Raw genomic sequence first — 25,278 nt, 5'->3', positions numbered from 1 at the left:
ACAGATCACGTATAGTGAAACCTTGCTATAGTCGCAAAGTAAACGGAATCTCTTGATCAATTTATAAAGACTGTTGTTGTCTCTTCAATAAATCTGGTTTACCCCTACACTTTGTACTGTAATGTAAACTGAACATATGAAATGATGGCCTTTACAGAAGGGGTTATGTGGCTGCAATCCCTGTAAGTACTGGAAAATGATTGTTAATGCTTTCCTTCCACAAAACTTTTTTTTTTTCCTTAGGCTGCTTTGGATTTTAGGGTGAACATACACTATAACATTTGATTGTACAATCTCCTTTAGATCACTGTCAACTATGTAGTATAAGAGTCTGCCTGCTTTTCTATAAACTTAATAGATCTTTTTTTTAGATTTATCCATTACATATTATCTATTACATAATTTTGGTAAATCTAAAGCAGATTATATAATCAAGTTGTATAGTGTATGGCCAAATTTAAATTGGTCCAAGCAGGTGCTTGCTTTGTAATGATGAGAAGGAATCTTGACTAACAAGCCACACTTAAGGCAGGAATACACGGTAAGAAAATCGACAGGTAAACATTTCACAATAGACTTAGAACAGATTAAATTTAGAAATCTTTTTACGGTTACATCCGATGACCAACCAAACAGTGTTCGTTGGTCGAAATCGAGGCCCACATTAACCAATCGAAAAATATTGTTCAACGAGCAATCAATCTCATACGTAGTGTTGACATCTTCCATACAAGTGGAAGTGATGCAGTGTGCATGTGACCTTGTAGCCACTCCCTTCTGCCCAGATTGAGCATTCAATGCCCTCCCACCTAGAACGAGCATTAAATGTCCTGTGTTGCAGGGACTGGCATTAGAATGTATTAATCATGATATTCATAGATACTTTGCGGGCCCCGAAGTGGAAGCATCTTCGTACACCCGTTGTTTCTTCACAAACGTATGGTTGATATTCAACTGTTTGCTATAACTATATACATAAATAGTGATACATAAACATAATATGCATAATTCTATGATAATTCTGTTCATTATCTCATTAGGCCAATCTACTTTTAACATTTTGGATTTTTTGTTCGTGTTTACGAATATTCCTTGGACATAAACATCCATGTCATCATCGGAAACCAGACATCACAACATCTGCCTACAGCTAAAATATTAAGTTCTGATAAACTGACACTAAAATATTTTTTTAACCTTTCTAGGCGTTAACCAAAGTCTCTGATTAATCTAAGTGACCTGAAAGGAAATAATGAGGATGACTTGCAAAACCAACAAAAAAAAATATAAAGCACAGGCCAGATGTCATATCTTCCTTGTTCGCCATGGACAGTACAATGTGGATGGTGAAAGAGTCCTAACAACACTTGGTAGGTGTTCTGCCCCACTTTCATGTAATTTTCTTTTTTTTTTTGCATTGATCTGCATCAGGCTATCATTTTTCTGTAGTATGCTGACATCTAATGGCAGTTTCTGGGAATTACAACTTCACTATGTTGGTTTCTCACTATGTCTACCCATTTTATTTATTTATTTCATGTACTTATATAGCGCCGTCAATTTACGCAGTGCTTTACATATATATTGTACATTCACATCAGTCCCTAACCCTCAATGGGCATACAATCTAAGGTCCCTAACTCACATCCATACATACACATATTAGGGCCAATTTAGACAGGAGCCAATGCACCTACCAGCATGTCTTTGGAGAGTGGGAGGAAACAGGAGTACCCGGAGGAAACCCACGCAGGCACAGGGAGAACATGCACCCATTCTGTTTGTTCCTATCTAGACTCACCCCACTTCCATGTTACCTCAGTCGGTGTTAGTTTTTCCCAGAGACAGGGCTTAGGAAAGTCATTGTCTTACACTTCAAAAAGACTGAAACATCCTCTGCACTGCAACTAGCTGAAGGAAATATTGCGTTTGATTAAACTTCTGTGTCTTGAGAGTTAAGCTGCTTGTGGATGGTGCAAAGTAAGCAGGTGACCATACTGTCCAGAAAGACTGGATCTAAGAAGGTAAGTCAAATAAACGATTTGGCTTTTATAAAGCAGCATTTGAAATGGAACCGTAAAAAGATTTCTAAATTTAATCTGTTCTGAGTCTATTGTGAAATGTTTACCTGTGCCTCAGTAAGCGTGAGCCTTGGTTCACACCAGTGCAATTTGTCATGTGACTTGAGAGTTCAAAGACGCATGACATGTCACACCCCTTTAGTGGCAATGGAACTGTTCAAATCAGTGCTACTCAATTCACAGAAACTTTGAAAGGTTCCTGCACTATTTTTGTGCAGCTTGTATTGACATCTTGAGTTGCAGAGAGCAGTTTATTTATTAAAGCTGGACTGCAAAATCAGGCTTACTTCTGCATAGAAACCAATCTTCTTCTAAGCTCAGCTTGTTCAATTAAGCTTTGGCTCTGGAAGCTGATTGGTTTCTATGCAGAAGTGAGCCTGATTCTGCATACTCCAGCTTTAGTAAATAAACCCCAGTGTCAGGAAGCCACCACGATGTCACACTGAATAGTCAGCTTGGAAGTAGTGGGATTTCAAAGCCTCACTGTCAGAATCTGTTAATGCAGCATGTGCTCACAGAATTCAGAATTGCTTAGACGCTGCCAGGGATACAATTAGATTCTGCTGCACTTTCATGAGTTTGCTTACACTAATTAGAAGCAAATATTTCTTTAGTTTGGAAAGTACATTCACAGAAGATATAGATTGCAGCTTAATTCTGCTGGCACTGCTATATCCTTGCTACAAGCACAGATGTGATATATGGCATCTAATGTTTACTTGCTGGTGTCCATAAGCAGGTGACACAAATGCAGTAACCCTGGTAAAGCAGGGAGACATACCGACTCTGATAGTCTTTCTTTTCAAATGCAACTGCTGTAACTTTTAACAAACTTCGAAAGAACCTCTTATCTTAATTATAACACAAATAGACACAGTGTCAGTGTCCAGACCTGGCCAGGCCTGTAAACAGCTAATTAGTCTTGGCAGGATGTCTGTTTCCATGAACCATGAAAAACACTTTCTTCTGCCCTATCGTAAAACAATAACTCAGTCAAGTCGTCACACATGATCTGTAAGGCCATTAAGGCTCTAGGAATGCAGAGCGTGCCATAAAACATCAATTCCACATAGAATTCAACAGAAACAGGGCACATATTAGGTATATATTTGAATAGGGAATATCATACTGAACAAATCAAGGTCATACATGACTATGTTAGCACATAGGAAAGGGGAAAAAGCAGTCTCCTGCCTCCTGCATGACAAAGGTACGCTGTGTTTGGTATCCCTGGGTTTGAAATACAATTCTGAATATTAATCTGCCAGTTGATAGAATACCACCTGCACATACTGGAAGTTATTAGTATGAAACTGTAGTTGGGACTTGGTCATAAATTTGGTGACCTCCTAGCACCTATCCCCCTAAACTGGATGATTGGTCAGTTGTTCTCGGTCCACACGCCTTTGATATCACAGAAAAGGGACTGACAGCACTTGTTAAGATTGAGCTCTCATTTTACAATCAACCAAGGAACACCCAAGAGGACCACGGCAATGTTTTTGCTTGGACTATTTAACTGCTAAAACCAAGGACTTTGCAAGTATTCTGCCTTAACGTCTTTCTTTTATTTCTCTGTTGCTTTATTGTTCTCTTTATTTATTTGTAACATCCCTTTCCGTAAATATTTTAATTGCACCATTTGACCTTTTCATTAATAAACCCTGTTTTGGAAAGTGTTAAAATGATCTCTAAGGCTTTTAATGCAAACTAAAGAATCCCTGTCTCTTGTAGAGTGCTACTGTATATAATAATCCTCTGAATATACCTGTCTCTGGTGACAGAGTGTGTTGCAGATATTTTATTGTTCACATTTGTTCTTGCTAACATTGTGAAGGGTTGATAGGCCCAAAGCTATCTGGTGGCAGTTTGGAGTTTGAAGGGTTAATTGCTTAATTAACCCAGTGACAATCGCTCTCAGGCTGCTGGCACATAGATTGTGGTCCCGTGAGCTGGAAAATCTATGTGCAGGGTGCAGCTGAGAGTGGCATTGTTACGCAAGTGACAGTGTTGTGTGAGATTGGCTGGTTCTTTTTGTCACAAATTGGTAAGAAGGACAAGGGTTAGGCACTGCGGGGGCAGAGGGGCTGTCTTCAACTCATAAGGGTTCCAGCTAAGTTAAAAGTGAAGCAGCCATCAAAGCTCAAACCACCCAGGTAGAAGCTAAAGTGGCTCAGGCAGAAACCAGCTAGGAGTCCTTCAGAAGGAAAAGAAGCAACAGCCTTGGCTAATCTCAGAGTTTTGGAACAAGCTGTGAAGGAATAAGTCTTCCAGCATCCTTGACGGCCTTTGATGACCCTGCAAGACTAACCTTGCAGACAAGACAAGTCCGTTCCACCTTTTCAACATTCATGAGACTTTGGCAGAGCTAAGCAACAACAAGTTGCAGGAAAGAAAATTGCTTGAAAAATCTGACAGTGTGGTTGTCAACAGTCAAATTGGGTACAATCAGCCTGCCCATAGATGGCTGAGTCTCAGACAGTCCCTGCTGAACTGACCAAGATTCAAAACCTCTATGGCCAGTTTAAGCTTCGAGGACCTTTTAAACAACTCTACTTTCAAAGATCTTCTGTGTCAGATAATGGCAGGGAGAGCAATGAGCAGTCTTCTCCAGCAATCATAACTAAATATAGCTAGCTACATTGCAGAGAACTAGTGGTAAAGGTGTTTCCTTGGGTACAATCAGAAATCTATCCAGATGTACACAACCTTGGATGTCCAAAGCAGTCATTTGTTTGCCTCTTCAGAGTTTGGTGCTCCTCATTCCAGTAAAAAACAGTTCACTCACTGTGCATGCTTGTAAAGCAATTGAGAGAACACAAGACTTTCCTTTCATCTCAAACCTGTGGTCTCAAACATACTTCTTTTAATGAGATTTCCTGAGATCGATCAAACATTCATCCATGTCATCTGTCCAGTCCTCAAACGAGAGTGTCAAGTTGCTGTTTCTGGCCATTACAACTTGTTTCTAGTGCTGCCAAGTTCAAGTCCTAGCTAGACCTTTCCCACTTAATGTTAGTTTTTCAGACACATGGCAAAGTTGTCCTTTTAAACTTGGAAAAAGACCCTCTGTATTGCATTAGCTGAAGTAAAATTGCATTGTATTCAACTTCTGTGCTTTATTGAAAAGTTAAGTTGCATGTGGAAGGTGCCAAGTCAACAGGAGACCATACTGTCCAGACAGACTGGGGGTTTGAAGATGTCTATACATAAAGCTGCATTTGAAACAGAATTGTAGGCTTAGTTTGAATCTGAGCTATAATGCCTATGGCCTTTTCATGTGCAAAGGGTGTATGTCTATTTCTCAACATTGGCATCTAAGTGGGTTTCCACTGTCTGCAACAAAGCCTCCTGGTTTAAAACTAGAGTGTGTGTGTGCATACATGAGTGTCTTTGGGCTGTTTTACTTTGTTATAGAACTACATGGCACAGTCTGTACACAGAAAAAAGGAGGCACGTAACCAAGATCTGTGAGACTGCAAGTGATGAGTCAGCTTAAAGGGAAGCTGCTGGGTTTAATCGGTTTGGAGTTGCTCCCCTGCTCTGGTCTGGTTTATTGGTTTAGACCTGGTATTGGGATTCCTGTTGTATTGTCCATGAATTTGAAGTCTTGATAATGGAAATCTCCTGCAAATTTGACAGCCCTTGCGAGGGAAGGTCTACAGCCACTGTGCTCAGTCTTAAGTCAAAACATGGTCACTGGCATAGTTGTCTATTCATCTAGAACCTTAAACTTTCAGCACATGTATTGGCTGGAACTAAGGTTCCTTGTAATACCACTTTGCAGCTTGGCAACAGCCATTTTGTGAACAGCTAAATTACATGGCATTTTCTAGAAGGTTGCAGTTTATCTTAATGGTTTGTGGTCTTGCACTTGAGAAGCAAAGCACCATGACTGTTCTATAGGAGCACTGCAATGCCAGAGTGTAAAGCAAGAATAATTTTTCCAAGGTATTAGGGGCATGGCCAGTGGCAGATATGAACTCCAAAGCTCCTCCAGCACCCTTTTAGTGATCCTGCTGTTTCTTCTTTCTCTCCAGGTTTGCCACACTATGCTTCTCATAACTGCACCTGGAGCCATGGTAAAACTGGTTGACTTGGAGGTCTGCCTCCTACACAACAATTTGCAGTTTATAGTGTTCTCAGTGAGAGCAGAGGGCAAAGAGCTAGAATTTTTTTTGAAGAGCTGGGTGAAATCTTTGGTTGGCAATGACATTGTATCCTCTGTTCGCTATCAAACAGGAACACACAGTTCCCATCTATCCACCACCCTCAGGAGTACCTCCATGACCCCTTTTAGCAAAATAGCTTTTTTTAATTTTCAGTTTTTCCGAACTTCTAAGCTGCTATATAGAAGCACAGAGCTGATTTTACGGCGGTAAAACATAACCTCATGTACATTGTTTATGTAAGAGGTGTACAAAATAGGCAGCCCCATAAAATTTAAATCCAAAGCCTAAAACCGAATATAACAGTAATCTATCTTTGTTAATAGAAGATACTAGTGATTGCATTTTTTATTGCATCATCATAAGAGGGAAGAACTACATCCTGTTTATAATAGGAGGACACAGAAGGGGGAACTACAAGTCTAACACTTTGTTTCCAGCAGGACCATGATTACAGTGAACATCCGGTCACATGTAATTAAGAGTTTTCTGTGTTTATTACAGGTAAGCAGAAGGCTGTTTAACATGATAAATAGGACAAAATTACTTAACATGTGCCCTGATGGTCAGTAAATGCTGATGCTACTATTATGCAATCAGACTACTCGCAGCATGAATGTGAATATGTATTGCAGCTATGCGATTTGGCACTAAGATACAGGAAATGTGATTTCTGTATTGTAATACACTAATGTTATGCAGAATAGGTTAATAGCATATCTGCAGAGGTCTAGATATCCCCCTTTGCTATACATAAAGGAACCAGACAGGATTGCCCATGCTCTGCTTTACTAGCGTATTTTTTTTGTGTGTTTTTTGTTTTTTCTTGGAGGGGATGGGGGCCTAAAAGATCAGCAGACCTTTCATTTTGTCAGATGTGGGTGTGGAACATGTGGGCAAGGCCTTCTTGCCTTCCAGGCATTTACCCTGGGTGATACTGCTGAAAATGTTAGTGCAACAGTCATCATCTTCTTGCCTTACACTCTGCTTTCTCCCTTCTGTGCCTAGGTGAATGTGGGTGGCCTTCTAGTGAGATCTTGGCGGGGGGGCATACATATAGGGATCCCACATTTTTGAGATGGCAGTCCACACAAAAATGTCTTAAGATCTGGGATTTCTCCTGTTGCTGTCCACAAGATCACATGCTTGCCTGACTGGTATAGCCCCATAAATTACATTTTCTAGGTTGCAAGTAGGCTAACTTGACAGCTCAGCGTCTTGCTAAGTTGGGATACGCATACAATGCGATGACCTACTCTACACTGCAAAGGGCCAAAGAGACATCAGAAATAATTGGCTAGCATCTGGATGGTACATATTGAGTTAGGTGACTGGATTGGCATTGGTTTATTTCTATATGCTGCATTTTGCATCAAAATGTTAAGTTCACAAAACCTTGAACAGCAAAAGCATTATAAAGCTGTTTCTGTTGTCTGGAGAGTTGTTATAAAACTAGTAAGACTTATGAGGTGGGTCTATTTTTTGGCAGAGCTCCCTATTCTGATGTATGCATGCTACTCTTTCTTCCCCTGGTGTTGTAACGTCTGTATCTCACTAGTTTTGTTTGTAGTGTGCAGACAAGCTCAACCAGTGCCTCTCTACTGATACCTCCTGTCTGCAACTATAGATGTCCCTTCTAAGGTAGACTAGGAGAGGTGCAATTGCTAAATTTTTAAATTGTCCTTGGAAGATGTTCAGGGTTTACCAAAGACTATTTACCCTGGATGTCCAAAAGTTCAGCTTTCTTTGCACGATCAAATCCATCTGTCTCCCAGGAAAACTGGGCAGATATCTTGTAGGACCATGTGGCTTAAAGCGATGGTAAAGTTTCTGATAAGTTTAGCCCTGCAAGGTAATATATGCTTGTATGCACCGCATACTAGCACATCATGAAAGATTTGTCTTAAAGCCCTCCAGTGGCATGCTGACAGGGCTTCCATCTTCACCAGTCTTCCTTCCAGGTTTGTGGGCACCAGCCACCCCTGGCACGGCCCAGAGCTCTGAAGGATTGACAAGGGTATGCCTTTCAGAGTGCATTCACCAGTGTCATCATCAGTGACATCACCACTGCATGTTTTGGAAATCTTAATTTTACCTAAAAGTAAGCTTACCTGTAGATAAGAGTGGAAGAATGAACTTTACTACCCCTTAAGACTTGGTTAAGGAACTTGGTGTCTAAACCTAACTTATGCAGTATGCCCCTGTTTTATTGGGGGGGGGGGGGTTCCTCTTGTCCAGGCCTAATTGGAAATTGCCCTTGAATGGCAGATAAAAAGGGGTCCTCTTGGTCTGCATAATTTTAACAGGTTATTTTTAAGATCAGTAGGTATATCTGCCATGCTTAACCATTGATGTATGGGTCCCTTGATTGCAGATGACTATGATCCTTCCAGAAATGCCACAACCTCTGTCACATAAATGTTTCAACCTTAAGGTGACAAACACCCTAAGACCTGGTTCACACCAGTGCAACATGTGATTTTACAAATCACATCTGAAGTTGCATCTAATGTATTTCTATGGCACTGTGCTAATCGGCTTGATTTGAAGTAGCGCAATTTCAAAAAGAGTTTGTTTTGTTTTTTGCAACTTGCATGGACTTGTTAAATAAACTCACAAGCCGCAGTGAAAACACACTGACCTGTGGCTTTGAAATTGCGCTACTTCAAGTGAAGTGCCACGATTTCAAAGTTGCACTCAGTATGAACCAGGGCTAAGGCAACAAAAATGGCCATAGTAATGAACAGGTACAAGGTAAAACTTGTTTCACAATACAACGAAATGAGGACCAAGTGTCTCTACCTGAACTCTGATTCTAAGGAGGTCCTAATTAAAAGGGCAGTACTGGAAGCTAATCGGTCCTTTAATCTCTCCAGATCCCACTTCACTGGCCAGCGTACTATTAATGATTAGGGGGCCCAGTTATTGCTTTGGCAAACTAAGTGGATCCCATGACACAGGGTGAAAATGCCCAGGTTGTATCCCAGGTTAAGAAGTGGGGTAAGGAAATTGTAGCCAGCAGCCTCTTGCCACATTGTAGTCTGTATTTAAGCCACCATCCACTCTCTAGCATTGGGAACTTGTGGTGGTGGTGACTCGGGACCCTGTAGTGGCAATTTGTCTGAATCGATGACTTTCCCATTCCTCCAAGTCACTGGATCTCCTGACATCTGTGCCCTCCATGCAGACATGGCCAGTCTAACACCACAGGAAACTCATGACAAGCAGCATCGGCAGCTCTTTCCAGTAGTTGCCGCTTGCTTCCCACGTGAGACTGCCCTGAGCTTCTTTCCTCTTTTTCCTTCTGCAACTCTGGCCTCCTGCGAGTTGTAGTCCCATCCAGTCTTTAGCTATATAGAGGTTGTCGCCTGCAAACTACATCCTTCCAGTTCAGGTGGCCCTCAGCAGTCTTTCCCCTTTCCCTGGCTGCATAGCCGTCAGTCTGTGTTTTCTGTACCCTGAGGTGGTTTGTGGGGCTCTCTCCACGGCAGTTCCTTTGCTCACTGGCAGCCAGAGAGAGGGAGACAAACGGTGTGCCTTACATTCCAAATGAAAGCCCCGTCTGTGCAGCAGTGGGGAAAACATGGAAGATTGGGGCTACACATCCAAGCAGGCTAAGCCTAAAACCCTTATTGGGCTAGAAGGGAAATGGCAGGGATGGGGCACTCTCTAAGCCTACTGAATAGCCCACAAAGTCCCAATGACCTTAAAATTTTAAGTGGGAGTGTTAGGACCCTCTGGACTGGAAGAATTGCCTGGAGACTTGCTGTCTCTCTCATTCAAGTGAACTTCAATGAGACTTTGGAGCAAGCCTAAAATTTATAGGGCCTAAACCAAGCCTCTGAATATTAAATCTTTGGAATTTATCTTAATTTTCTGCATGAAATGAGCACTGCTTTTTATCTTACCTGACACTATAATTGTATATTTTTTGCAACTCTTTAAAGTAAACCTATATTTTTTAGCTAAGGGAGTTGTTGATGTGGAAGTTGGCAGTTAAATAAAGCACCAGGTTGCACAGGACATTTGACAGTTGGAGTGCATTTCTCAGAAGACATCCATGTGTCCAGTAATTATCCAAAAGGTTGGCAAGGGAACACATGAGTAATGAGGACTTTGACTGTCCATCTTTGTACACCAGATATGGATTTAAAATGTGTCTTTCACAGGTGTGAAACAAACTGGTTCTGACTTGCTAAGAGAAGGGGTTCCTATTAGACCTGACCCGCCAGGCAAGCACTGGAAACTAGATGCATCTGAAACTGGCTCCAAAGGCTGACAGTCAAGTGCAGAGCTAGGAGGCTATAGTTATGTAACAGTAAATGTCTGTAGCTTATAAAACTGCTTTAACACTGGAACAAGTAAGCACTTTATCTTCAAGAGAACAAGGCAGGTTCTTACTAACTAGAGTACATGGTAATTGATGTGCTTTGTCAGAGGTAAGACCTTTCTTCATCCCACTTGGCCCAGGAGCAAATCGGTAAAGACTTGTCCGCTGACCTCATGCTGTGCTGCTCTGACTTGCCTGCAGTGAGCCGCAATTGTCTACATGTGACTCTTCCCATTCTAGGTAGGTACAAGGTATGAAGGCTGAAGCTTCAATGGAATTACCACCAGCTAGGTGACCAGCAGCTACAGATGCCAAGGGAATTCAGACAGACAATCTGTCCCATTGACAGAAGTCAGTCAATTTCTGTTGAGTGGGGCAGCCACACACTGGTCAAAATTTGACTGGTCCTTGCTGAATTTCAATCTGTGTATCACCAGTTTAGGTATTGCAAAAAACATGAAAATTTTACCTAGCTTGTGCTTTATTCATAATTTCTGTTTTGTGCATTGTTAAAAGCTTAAAGCAGAACTTTAATAAAATTGTTTATCAAATTGTAACGTTCTTCAGTAAGGAACATTCTGCACTATTTTTTATTTTTTTTTAATGCTAACAAAATTGTGTGCTGTAAGTTTGCCTTCAGCAGTGGTTCCTGTTCTTGCTGGAGGCTGACATTTTGCTGAAGCTCAGAGCCCCCGAGCAGCTGTAAATCTTTAGGTTTTTCTCGCCTGATCCAGTGCTGTGTCTGTAGTGGCTCTTTCCTTTCTACATTCACAGGACAGAGGCAGCAGTGGGAGCCATTAGCTCCTGCTTTCAGTCAAATCCAGTAAGGAGGAAGTGGGGGCCTGGCCTAGCCACATGGTATAGACACAGATTCGGGGATGCTCTGTAATTCCATTGCATAGAGTAGGAAGCATAAACCTGTTTGTAAAGCGTGGCTTGTTTAATAAAAAAAAATTCAATACATTTTATTTCTGGAAATCTCTCTCTCCAGTATTTTGAGGATGGACCACATATAGAATCTGCTTTTAGAATCTATATTCACTGTGCTGACCATGAGCAGAGAGATGAAAGCTATGAGATCATAGTCTTCCATGAGAATGTTATCCGCTATATTGTATGCAGGTAAGGGAATCTGCCATCTCTTTGCATTTTTGTAAAAATGGGGAGGAAAAAACTATTCTTTATACAAAGATGCTTTTACTGTTTGTTTGCCTGAGTGTGTATTGTGTCTCAAAAGGAGTGTTAGAACTGCAGTCTGATGCAATCAACACACATAGACCATAAAGACCTATTGCTGTGTAGGAGAGAATTGTGCAATACATTTGGTCATGGTACTTCTGTGCAACTAAAGGTTGCTTTTGTTCTACACTGGAGATGATAGTTAAGGGAAGGCTATAAGGCCTGTTTCACACATGCCTCTGCTTGTATAAGCACAGTGTGAACAGTAAGCTTGTACAAAGCATTTGAAGAGCTTTCAGAAAACTTTGAAGCTTTTAACAGCCCTTTAAATCCAGTTTGTAAATGTTCAACACAGATCCTAATGGGAGTGCTGCTTGCCACTTAAGCTGCTGGCAGGTGTCAGCACAACTTGGAAGCTTGTTGAAAGCCTCCCAAAGCCAGCTAGCAGCTTGTTTAAAGTGACAATCCGCCCTCCTATTAGGATTTGTGAACAATCTTCCCAAACAAGCTCAAGGGCACCTTAATACCTTGGAGAAAGCCGCTGAAAGTTTCATAAAGTCTTGCTGTTCACACTGCTTGTACAAGCTGAAGCCTGTGTGAAATGGGCCTTAGACTATATACAGTAACTGCATACAGATCATGAACACAAAGTATTTACATATTCTGAACAAGTAGCCGAAAGTACTTACAACAAGCTCATTCATCTCAACTTTCAAAGTATACAACACCAGCACTAGCAAGCTGCCAGCTGTCTAATGTGAGCAACCAGCAGGTGTCCAGGCCAATACTCTAAAGTCAGGTTTCAGAATTGTACTTGAGAACAAATAACTTTACATCTTAAAAGATGCCCTTTTTTATGCAGTGGCATTAGAGGTAGGTCACCACATATATGTACTCCTGTTTGTGCTGGAAGTTCACTATCAGCATGGAGACCAAGTGTCAACAGTTGGGTGGTCTCCTACAAGCAGGACTGGCTCCTGATCATTAGTATTTCACTGATCTCCACAGTTTCCACTTGCCCTGCCACCACTCTGAAAAGCTATCCACAGCAAATGCTTTTCACAGGTGCTTGAAAATTAGTGAGCAGATGTCACTTCCTCGGCATCTGTTTTTAACCCTGTAAAGCCCACAACACAGCACTGGAAACTCTGTTGCCTGTCTTGGTCAAGGGGCCCTACCCTGTCACATACTGCTCTGCATATTACTCAGTGCACTTTTCTATGTACTGCTCTGCACTGACACTACAGTCACACCAGGTGGGGGAAAAGGGGTACCCTTTCATGCAGGTTGTAATGCCCCATGATTTCTTAAGGTGGCCCAGGGTTAAAGCATATCTGAACCCAAAAACATAACCTTTATTGCACCTTAACAGTCCTTGAATAAGCTGGCTGCAATGATAAATGCTTTGGTCACTGATTAGATTTTCTTATGCAAGCTTTCACCTGGTATAATGCCATAACACACTGCAGTCCTAGGATGACTGACAGCACTGCTTACTCTATCATGAAAAGAAACTGCAGAACCCAGCCTCTTTCTCATAACAAGGGTATGGTTCTATAGTTATCAGAGCTACCCAAGAACTAAAACTGTTATTTGATATCAAACCGATAAAAGCAGAGCACAGGAATGTTTTGGTTCACAATTTTTCTGGCAATTTTTTTCTTTAAGCTTTTTTTTAAATTTTGTTAAAGTGGTAGCAAACTCTGCTTTTTATCTTGTACCTACAGGTAAACCTATAATAAAGCTTACCTGTGAATATCGGTGCAATGAATATCTCCTAAGTGTATACAGTTTCAGAGATGTTTACATGTACAGCAGCTGGTGACTTCATCAGCACACGCACACTGCGCTCTCAATGAATGGCATGCTGTACATTGAAAGCTGTGCCGTAACCATGTCTCCAGGGCACATTCATGGGAATGATATCATCACAGCTCAGCCATTCAAGATGCGTGCCACTGTGACATGAGCCTGTAAAAGGAGCAAGTTGGTGAGGTTTTACTACCACTTTAAATATGCATTAGGAAAATTTACTTTAAAAGCACAAAATCTGGAATTTGGATCTACTGTGGTAAGTAATAGTCATAATGGATCACATTTTTTATTGTTTTCGAACTGTCTAAACTAAACTTTTTTCCTCCCTAGGGCTCTTCGGATGCCTCCTGAAGCTTGGCTATCCATGGATCTAAATCATGGCAGTATTACTGAACTTGTGATTCACCACAATGGTAATGTAACTCTAAGGATGCTTGGTGATGCCGGGTATATGCCTACTTCTAAACTCAGCTGCTAAACTGGATGATGCTGACAAAATTTTACGCAAAGCCAAAGTAGAGTTCAGGTCAATACAACTGCCTCTAGACTACAGGAAAAGCTTGTTGTAAGATATTGTCTAAAATGTATATTATGATTAAATTTTTTGGGCTTTTATTGGCACTATGGGAGTTTACTATAGTATAGAAAGTATGGTGACTGCTAACTAAGGGATCGCGATTCCTAAACACTTGAAGAAAAAATGTAGAAAGTAACGTAGCTGCACTTTGTGCGTGACGTCGATGATGCACTCTTTTATACTACCGTTATGTTTCCCCTTTGAATTTTGTATCCATTTAATGTCTTTTGTATCACTTTCTATTTTCTATGGTGATCTTGAATTAAGCTGTGCTTGGTGAAAGCATAACTTACATGTATCAAATTAAATAAATGCAGGTCAAAACTATTTGGTTTTAACTTTACCATGTCCTTGTAGTTACTTTCTTGAAGAAACTGGAATAATTTGAATGATCAAATGACCACACCAGAAAAGTTTTTATATGCCATATTCTTTTTGTTTTCATGAAAGCCATGGATGTTTACACTGTTGCACTGACCCACTGTGGGATAGTTTGCTAACTTTGAGAAGTTTTAAATTGACTTTCAGAGATGATAATTTTTGATGGATATCTGTTCAGCAATCAGGCCAGTTTTCCTACATTTGTTTCTAATGTGTGATGGAATCTCATGTGATGAGGATGGGTACAGGGTCCCCAGTAAACTGATGTGAAAGAAGCATGTCTAACAATCACAAAACATATCCATCCACTCTGGCATTGTTCAGTAACTCCTAGGTGCTAATTGTTGATAGCATGAACATTCTCCCAAATCAACCCTTTCTGGCTGATGGTTACTACCCTTAGAATTTCACAGGGCTTCCCAGTCATCACCTTTTTCAGTGATAACCTGATCAGGTGCCTGCCCCTCCAGGTTTGTTTGTAAACCATGACCAGGAACTGTCAGTGGCAGCATTGTTCCTGTGCTGCAGTGCACACTCCACCACAAAGGAACACTGGCTGTAAGCATATGAGGCAGATTGGTTGTAAAGTCCAATGACATACTGCAACATGTGGATGACTGACTGGTGGTAGGGGGTTGCTGAATCTATAGGCAAAAACATATGCCACCTCTTGCCACGTGTGTGAGGATTTTTTTGAGGTTTTTTTCCTTCTTGCCCTTGTAACAGTTCCTACTGGTCCTGGCAGATCTGTGTGGGTTTTTAACTTACAGTGGCAATAGTGTTTCTGAAGTGGTGTCACCCTTCAGAAGGGGTAGATTTGATGACTTTATAGATTTTACCAGTCTTGGACTTGTCATGCCACATGTCCAAACAACTGAAAATGGTTATAAACCTCAGACATGAAATATGGACAAAACAAATCCCTCTATAGTGTGTGTGTGTACTTGTCTCGGTGATCTTAACTGAGACCCAAAGAGACATTCCTGTCTGCTGCTTTGTTCCTCTATCAGCATGAATCACATCTGACAAGTTTTCCTGACATCATGAGAAGAATGGTAACAGGACAGAACTTAAGCAGATTGACAACCTCAGCTCTGTTCCTGTGAGCTGTGTGAAGGTTGGTGAGACTATTCCCTCCAATCACTCTGCAGAGCACTGAGAGCTAACTTCAGCTCTCCACTTTTTTTTCTTTTTTTGCTGAATGCTCATACAAGCTTTAAAATACAGAACGTTATCTATCTGCAGTCTTCCCATCTGTACATTATGTGGCAGGATTTGTTTAATCCCTGTATCACCTGAGGCCAGTCACTTCACTGGGTATATGTGAGGGTTTACAACCACCGGTTGTTTTGACAGCAGGGATTTTTTTAAGAGAACAGATTGTTGTGTAAATACTACCAGAATGACATCTGCTGTCCCCCCCATTGATTTCAGCTAAAAGATATTCCTAATATCCAGCATGGTCATACTTAGAATAGAATAGAACTTGTATAGAGGGACCCAAGATGGGAGTGCCTTCAACATAAAAATGACTGTTTTGGACAGTTAACACCCCAAAGTGGAGAGTTTTTCAAAGATTTGGATTTTTGCCACTGTGTGGTTTGCTAGCACCCAGACTGGTCGTACTTAGAATTACATCCCCAAAACCGTTCTGCTACGAGGCCAACTATGAGGATAACACATTATGAGACTTTTTTTCTGTAGCCAAAATCAAAGGAGCACCTTCAGGCTTTCAGGGGGTGTATGCATTTATTTTTCTGTCCATTATATTTTTTTGGAGGCCGTGGAATGCCAGAAACTCAAAATGAGCACATTTTGGAAAGAGGAAAAATCATTATGTTCAGTCTTTAAAAAAAAAAATGTTCATCTTTTGCCTCATGATGGGTTCTTTTTTTCACCGCAAAGATGTCAATGAATACATTTCTAACATCCAACATAGGCATACTTGACACCTTCAGGTTTTTAAATTGCATAAATTATGCATCTAATTTCCTTACTACCTGTCACATTCCACAAGGATGTAAGCACTGGTGGTGCTTGCCAGCAGCAATTCAGTAGGATGTTTGGTGACAAAGTACATTTGACTTTAAGTAGGGGCCCTTTTTTATCCTCTGAATCAAAAGTGGGCATTAACAAACCACTGCTTTTCACAGGTCTCTTCCCTCACTACTGTCATATTCAGTCTGTACAGTCTCTTCACTTGAGTAAATATTTTGGGACACTTTTTTTGCTAGTGACTGTACTGATAACTGATGATGCTGGTAGTGCTGCTGGCTGTCAATCAGCTCACAATGACACTATTTGACACAGTCCTGGCTGCTAGCCACCCCAGTACCCTGATGTACAGCTACAGCAGTGCAACTTTGCTGGCTCTACTGACACAGGTGTGGCTAGCAATCAGAATGTGGTTATTGGCTTCACTGGTCTTGGTGGCATTGGTGTGGCTAGCAATCAGAATGCTGTTATTGGCTTCACTGGTCTTGGTGGCATTGGTGTGGCTAGTTATCAGGACAATGTTGCTGTCTTGCACTGGCTCTGCTGTCAGTGTACTGGGTGGCGGTGAAGATGAACACTGTTGCTAGCGTCGCTGGCACTGATGTAGCTACTGATCAGGATACTGCTGGATTTTGTTGGCTCTGGTGTGAGTTTTTTGTCCATTTACATTTGTTTTTTAATGGAAGAAAAATAGGGTTTTCTTTCATTCAAAAAACAGATGTTAACGGATGTAAACAGATGATCATCCGCTTGCATCCGCTAGTCCATAGAAATACATGGGTGTCTGTTTTTCACCTGTAAACAGACATATGAAAAACGGGCATACAGAATGACCATGTGTAAGGGGCCTTAATGTGGAATACAGGTGAAACTCGAAAAATTTTAATATTGTGCAAAAGTTCATTTATTTCAGTAATGCAACTTAAAAGGTGAAACTAATATATGAGATAGACTCATTACATGCAAAGCAAGATAGTTCAAGCTGTGATTTGTCATAATTGTGATGATTATGGCTTACAGCTCATGAAAACCCCAAATCCACAATCTCAGAAAATTAGAATATTACATGCAATCAATAAAACAAGGATTGTACATAGAACAATATCGGACCTCTGAAAAGTATAAGCATGCATATGTACTCAGTACTTGGTTTGGGCCCCTTTTGTAGCAATTACTGCCTCAATGCAGCGTGGTATGGAAGCTATCAGCCTGTGGCACTGCTGAGGTGTTATGGAAGACCAGGATGCTTCAATAGCGGCCTTCAGCTCTTCTGCATTCTTCGGTCTCATGTCTCATCTTTCTCTTGGCAATTCCCCATATATTCTCTATGGGGTTCAGGTCAGGCAAGTTTGCTGGCCAATCAAGCACAGTAATCCCACGGTCATTGAACCAGGTTTTGGTGCTTTTGGCAGTGTGGGCAGGTGCCAAGTTCTGCTGGAAAATGAAGTCAGCATTCCCATAAAGCTTGTCTGCGGAAGGAAGCATGAAGTGCTCCAAAATCTCCTGGTAGACGGTTGCATTGACCCTGGACTTAATGAAGCACAGTGGACCAACACCAGCAGATGACATGGCTCCCCAAATCAACTCAGACTGTGGAAACTTCACACTGGACTTCAAGCATCTTGCAGTGTGTTCCTCTCCATTCTTCCTCCATACTCTGGGTCCTTGGTTTCCAAATGAGATGCAAAAGTTGCTCTCATCAGAAAAGAAAACTTTGGACCACTGAGCAACAGACTAGGTTTTTCTTTAGCCCAGGTAAGACGCTTCTGACGTTGTTTGTTGTTCAGGAGCGGCTTGACAAGAAGAATACGACATTTGCTGATGTCCAGGATCCATCTGTGTGTGGTGGCTCTTGATGCACTGACTCCAGCCTCAGTCCACTCCTTGTGAAAGTCCCCAACACTTTTGAATGGCCTTTTCCTGACAATCCTCTCCAGGCTGCAGTCATCCCTGATGCTTGTGCACCTTTTTCTTCCACACCTTTCCCTTCCACATAACTTTCTATTAATGTGCTTTGATACAGCACTTTGGGAACATCCAACTTTTTTTGCAATTACCTTTTGAGGCTTTCCCTCCTTATGGAGGGTGTCAATGATGGTTTTCTGCACAACTGTCAGGTCAGCAGTCTTTCCCATGATTGTGATTCCTACTGAACCAGACTGAGAGACCATTTAAAGGCTCAGGAACCCTTTGCAGGTGTTATGGCTTAATTAGCTGATTAGAGTGGGAAACGTTGAGTATAGAATATTGCACCTTTTCACAATATTCTAATTTTCTGAGATTGTGGATTTGGGGTTTTCATGAGCTGTAAGCCATAATTAGAGATGAGCGAATCGAACATGACGAAGTGGAATTCGTTTCGAAGATTAGGAAATATTCGATTCGCGCCGAATCCGAAAATTAGCAAACTTCGGATGCACGAATCGAATTTTCCCAAAAATGGCGGCGACATGTGTGGCGACGGAGCGGGGATCTCTGGGAAGGCGCGCAGACAAGGCGCGCTGACCCATAATGCATTCATTCATGACATGTGATCGCATTAGCCAATCAGCAGCCAGCCAGCCAGCACTGTGTAATGGTGGAGCTATAAATCGCGGCCATCTTAGAATTCTCCATTAGCCTCCGGTCATTCAAGAGAGACAGACCTCTGTGTATTAGGGACAGAGTTAGGGCCACAGAGACTTTAGGGACACAGAATCGTTACTCAGGGACACAGAATTGTTACTCAGGGACACAGAATCGTTACTCAGGGACAGACACAGAATTGTTACTGAGGGACACAGAATTGTTACTGAGGGACACAGAATTGTTACTCGGACACAGAATCGTTACTCAGGGACACAGAATTGTTACTCAGAGACAGACACAGAATTGTTACTCAGGGACACAGAATTGTTACTCAGGGACACAGAATCGTTACTCAGGGACACAGAATCGTTACTCAGAGACAGACACAGAATTGTTACTCAGGGACACAGAATTGTTACTCAGGGACACAGAATTGCTACTCAGGGACACAGAATCGTTACTCAGGGACACAGAATTGTTACTCAGGGACACAGAATTGTTACTGAGGGACACAGAATTGTTACTCAGGGACACAGAATCGTTACTCAGGGACACAGAATCGTTACTCAGGGACACAGAATTGTTACTCAGGGACACAGAATCGTTATTCAGAGACACAGAATTGTTACTCAGGGACACAGAATTGTTACTCAGGGACACAGAATCGTTACTGAGGGACACAGAATCGTTACTGAGGGACACAGAATCGTTACTGAGGGACACAGAATCGTTACTCAGGGACACAGAATCGTTACTCAGGGACACAGAATTGTTACTCAGGGACACAGAATTGTTACTCAGGGACACAGAATTGTTACTCAGGGACAGACACAGAATTGTTACTCAGGGACACAGAATTGTTACTCAGGGACACAGAATTGTTACTCAGGGACACAGAATTGTTACTCAGGGACAGAAACAGAATTGTTACTCAGGGACACAGAATTGTTACTCAGGAACACAGAATCGTTACTGAGGGACACAGAATCGTTACTCAGGGACAGACACAGAATTGTTACTCAGGGACACAGAATCGTTACTGAGGGACACAGAATCGTTACTCAGGGACACAGAATCGTTACTCAGGGACACAGAATCGTTACTCAGGGACACAGAATCGTTACTCAGGGACACAGAATTGTTACTCAGGGACACAGAATCGTTACTCAGGGACACAGAATCGTTGAATTAAAGAGTATGTCAGACAACACGCAGAGGAGTGGCAGAGGAGCCAATGTTTCAGGAGCGAGCAGACGTGGCAGCAGAGGAAGGGGTCGAGGCAGCACTAGTCGCAGCCAGAGGCCAGTGCTCCCGGTGTCATCCAGCGGTCGTGTCTCCACCGACAACCCTGCCGTCATCGATTGGTTGGCTCGGTCGTCTTCCTCTTCCCAGGTCACCTCTGACACCTACAGCCAACGGTCGGTGGGTACGTCAGACACAACCGTTAGTTGGCATGGCCCGGGAGCAAGCCCACTGAAATCACGTGTCCTCTACCTGCCCCTGTCCTTTGGTGTTCCCTCAGCAAGCGAAGTATCGCATGCTGTGGGCTCAGCCCCACTGTACAGTGAGGAAGAGCTAACAGAGGGTGGTCAGGAACGGGGGGAGACATCCGCCTCTTCAGCAGCCAGGCGAAGAAGTAGTGGCGAGGAGAGTGGCTCGGTAGCCGGTCTAGAGACAGGTCTGTCTCCTGACCCACACGCAGCCGAGGGGGCTAGTAGTGAGGCGGAGACCCTAATTGATGATGATGAGGCTGATCGCACTTGGCAGCCTCGTCGTCATCAGGCTATTGCTTCCGCATCATCAGGAGAAGAGGGTGCCAGCTTGGCAGCGAGCAAAACAGTCGGTGGGTTGCCCAGGAGGCAGCAGGGTCGCAGCAGTGTCAGTGGAGGCAAACGGCCACGGAGTAGAGCACCAGCTCCACTGCAGCCTACCACCACGGCCAGTAGTGGTGCCGGTGTGCACGGAGGAAGTAGCAGTCAGCCAGTGAGGAGTAGCGGGGGCAAAGTTTCCTACTCGGCGGTGTGGCAATTTTTCGTCAAGCCGCCCGAGGAAGTAAACGTAGCCGTATGTCGACTATGTGGCCAGAAAGTCAAGCGTGGCCAGGGGGCCCATGTTGGGACTACAGCGTTGCGTCAGCATATGCAGCGTCGCCATTCGGTGGCCTGGGAAAACCGTGATAAAGATACGGCGGTTCTGCCTGCCCCAGCCCCCGCTCCATCACCCGCTCCATTACTTGCTCCGTCACCCGACGTCAATCGCCCTCTATCAGCCAGTCAAGGCTCCAACACCTCTGCTGAGGGGAGTTGTCGCTCGTTGGCATCTTCCGCTCGTTCAGATGCTCCTTCTCCTGCTACTCCTCTTCACGGATTCCATCAGCAGTCTTTCTTGGAATCCGTTTCCAAGAGACAACAGTTTGCGAGCACGCACCCGACGGTGCAGAAGCTGAACGTCCTCCTGTCCAAGTTGCTGGTGCTGCAGTCCCTCCCTTTCCAAGTGGTGGACTCAGCACCTTTCCGAGAAATGATGGCTTGTGCCGCGCCGCGGTGGAGAGTGCCAAGCCGGCATTTCTTCGCCAAAAAGGCAGTGCCAGCCCTGCATTCACATGTAGAAGAGATGGTGGGCCAGTCTTTGAGCATGTCGGTCTCTGCCAAAGTGCACGGCAGCGCCGACGTGTGGAGCTGTAACTACGGTCAGGGACAGTACATGTCATTTACGGCCCACTGGGTGAACGTGGTGCCGGCACAGCCGCACCAGCAACTTGGACAGGTCACGCCGCTTTTGCCTCCACGTTTGCACGTCCTTGGTCCAGCAAAGATGTCTGCCTCTACCACCTCTTCTTCCGCCGTGTCCTCAGCCGCCACCCCCGTGCCAAGTCCCATTACCCGAACGGCATATCACATGTGCAGGGCGCAACGGTGTCACGCTGTGCTGCACCTGGTATGCCTTGGCGAACGTAGTCACACAGGGGAGGAACTTCTGAGTGTAATGAACAGAGAAATCGACAGATGGCTGTCTCCGCGCAAACTGAAAATCGGAACCATGTTAACCGACAACGGAAAGAACATGGTGTCTGCTCTGCGTCAAGGAAGGTTGTGCCATGCGCCATGCATGGCTCACGTGTTCAATCTGGTTGTCAAGCGGTTCCTAAAATCCACCATCCCACTGCAAGACATCCTTAAAATGTCACGTAAACTTTGCATGCATTTCAGCCATTCCTACACCGCAAAGCACACCCTCCTTGAGCTGCAGCGGCAGAGCGGAATTCCACAGCATCGCCTGATCTGCGACGTTGCAACAAGGTGGAATTCAACCCTACATATGTTAGACCGCCTTTACGAACAGCGAAAGGCCATCACCGATTTCCTGATGTTACAAGCGGATAAAGGTACTCCCCTGTGTAACTTAGATGTCAGCCATTGGCAGCTCATGCGTGACACCTGCCGCTTGCTCAGGCCCTTTGAGGAGGCCACGCTATTCGTGAGTCGGCAGGACTATGGGATGAACGACGTCATTCCTCTGTTGCACGTCCTGGAACAAATGCTGTTAACAATGGCTGGTCAGGGTGCGGTAGACGTGGCGCACAGATCTCAACGCCACATGACCCCTGTGGGGGCAGGACAGGAAGAAGAGGAGGAGGTAGAGGAGGACATTGGTGCTCAGGAATTATTGAGTGAAATGGGTGGTTTTTCCACTCAGCGGACAGGAGTGGAGGAGCAGGAGCATCTGGTAGAGGAGGAGGAGGAGACAGAGGACCCAGACGCACCGTGGCAGTATGCTGTGGAGATGGAGGCAGGGAGTCCCTCGCATTCCTTGGCACAAATGGCCCATAGCATGCTCGGTTGCTTGCGTAGCGACAGCCGAATAATAACCATCAGACAGAGGGATGACTTTTGGCTGTCCACCTTGTTGGACCCTCGCTACCGTTCAAAAATGGTGGCCTTTTTCACACCTGCTGAGAGGGAGGCCAAAATAACGTACTATAAAAACCACCTATGTAGTCAGTTGGTCTCTGCCTTTCTGCGCCAACGTCCATCCTCAGACACTGTGGGCCCTGTGCGCTCGCGTTCCGCTGCCATGGCAGCAGGGGAGGGGTGGGGTGGTAGGAGCAGTGGCAGCTCCACCAGCAGCGGCTGCCTCAGTCTGCAGTCGATGATGAGTAGCTTTCTTCACCAGCGCAGTGAGGAAACTACTAACCAGCCGCAGCAGCAGCAGCAGCATCAGGTGGACCTGGAGCAGGACCTCAAACAACAGGCTTGGGCCTACTTGGACAGCACCCTGCCAACCGAGGTAGACAATCCCCTTGACTACTGGGCAACGAAACTTGACCTTTGGCCCCAACTAGCTGAATTTGCCCTTGAAAGGCTGTCATGCCCGGCCAGTAGCGTGGCATCGGAGCGCGTGTTTAGTGCGGCAGGAGGTATTGTAACTCCGCGGAGGACACGACTGTCCACCCAAAGTGTGGAGAGACTCACGTTTGTGAAAATGAATCAGGCGTGGATTAGTCTGGATTTCAAACCAGCAGTTCCTGACACAACTGACTAAATCCGCCATGAATCATGCCCCAAACATGTTATTATTTTTAACATAGGCCTCTGTATGGCCTTCAATTTAAGCTGCTTACGCTTCGCCACTCTGCCATGGGCCCCTGTACCGCCTCCTCTTGCTGCTGCCAGGTCCAGAGTGTGTCATGGGTCCCTGTACGGCCTCCCATTGCTGCTGTCTCCATCGCCACACTTTGCCATGTGCCACTTTCAGGTCTCCTCACACTGCTGGTGGGTTCCATTTTTTGTCATAGGGTGCTGGCAGATTCCGGGCCTCCCATTGCTGCTGCCAGGCTCGTAATCTGCCATGGGCCCCCGTACCGACTCCTCATGCTGCTGCCAGGCCCGTAATCTGTCATGGGCCCCTGTACCGCCTCCTCATGCTGCTGCCAGGTCCAGAGTGTATCATGGGTCCCTGTACGGCCTCCCATTGCTGCTGTCTCCATCACCACACTCTGCCATGTGCCACTTTCAGGTCTCCTCACACTGCTGGTGGGTTCCATTTTGTCATAGGGTGATGGCAGATTACGGGCCTCCCATTGCTGCTGCCAGGCCCGTAATCTGCCATGGGCCCCCGTACCGACTCCTCATGCTGCTGCCAGGTCCGTAATCTGTCATGGGCCCCTGTACCGCCTCCTCATGCTGCTGCCAGGTCCAGAGTGTGTCATGGGTCCCTGTACGGCCTCCCATTGCTGCTGTCTCCATTGCCACACTCTGCCATGTGCCACTTTCAGGTCTCCTCACACTGCTGGTGGGTTCCATTTTGTCATAGGGTGCTGTATGGCCTCCCATTGCTGCTGCCAGGCCCGTAATCTGCCATGGGCCCCCGTACCGACTCCTCATGCTGCTGCCAGGCCCGTAATCTGTCATGGGCCCCTGTACCGCCTCCTCATGCTGCTGCCAGGTCCAGAGTGTGTCATGGGTCCCTGTACGGCCTCCCATTGCTGCTGTCTCCATCGCCACACTCTGCCATGTGCCACTTTCAGATCTCCTCACACTGCTGGTGGGTTCCATTTTGTCATAGGGTGCTGGCAGATTACGGGCCTCCCATTGCTGCTGCCAGGCCCGTAATCTGCCATGGGCCCCCGTACCGACTCCTCATGCTGCTGCCAGGCCCGTAATCTGTCATGGGCCCCTGTACCGCCTCCTCATGCTGCTGCCAGGTCCAGAGTGTGTCATGGGTCCCTGTACGGCCTCCCATTGCTGCTGTCTCCATCGCCACACTCTGCCATGTGCCACTTTCAGGTCTCCTCACACTGCTGGTGGGTTCCATTTTGTCATAGGGTGCTGTATGGCCTCCCATTGCTGCTGCCAGGCCCGTAATCTGCCATGGGCCCCCGTACCGACTCCTCATGCTGCTGCCAGGCCCGTAATCTGTCATGGGCCCCTGTACCGCCTCCTCATGCTGCTGCCAGGCCCAGAGTGTGTCATGGGTCCCTGTACGGCCTCCCATTGCTGCTGTCTCCATCGCCACACTCTGCCATGTGCCACTTTCAGGTCTCCTCACACTGCTGGTGGGTTCCATTTTTCATAGGGTGCTGTATGGCCTCCCATTGCTGCTGCCTCCACCGCCACACTGTGGCTCCACACTCTGGTTTTGGCCCCGTGACTGCCCAAATGAGTGAAGTGTGCGGTGATTCTA

The 25,278-nt window shown here is 44.7% G+C and overlaps 1 pseudogene; it reads left to right on the top strand.

Moving 5' to 3' along the window:
• The first annotated feature begins 1,212 nt into the window (after positions 1 to 1,212).
• Positions 1,213 to 14,111, top strand: LOC149445527 (serine/threonine-protein phosphatase PGAM5, mitochondrial-like; annotated as a pseudogene).
• Positions 14,112 to 25,278: the final 11,167 nt, after the last annotated feature.

The sequence above is a fragment of the Staurois parvus genome, unplaced genomic scaffold (assembly GCF_062004578.1).
Source record: "Staurois parvus isolate SC_StPar_1 unplaced genomic scaffold, SC_StPar_1.0 ptg000719l, whole genome shotgun sequence".
NCBI classification, from domain to species: Eukaryota; Metazoa; Chordata; class Amphibia; order Anura; family Ranidae; genus Staurois; species Staurois parvus.
The sequence above is the reverse complement of the archived record's forward strand: the minus strand, read 5'-3'. Positions and strand labels throughout refer to the sequence as shown.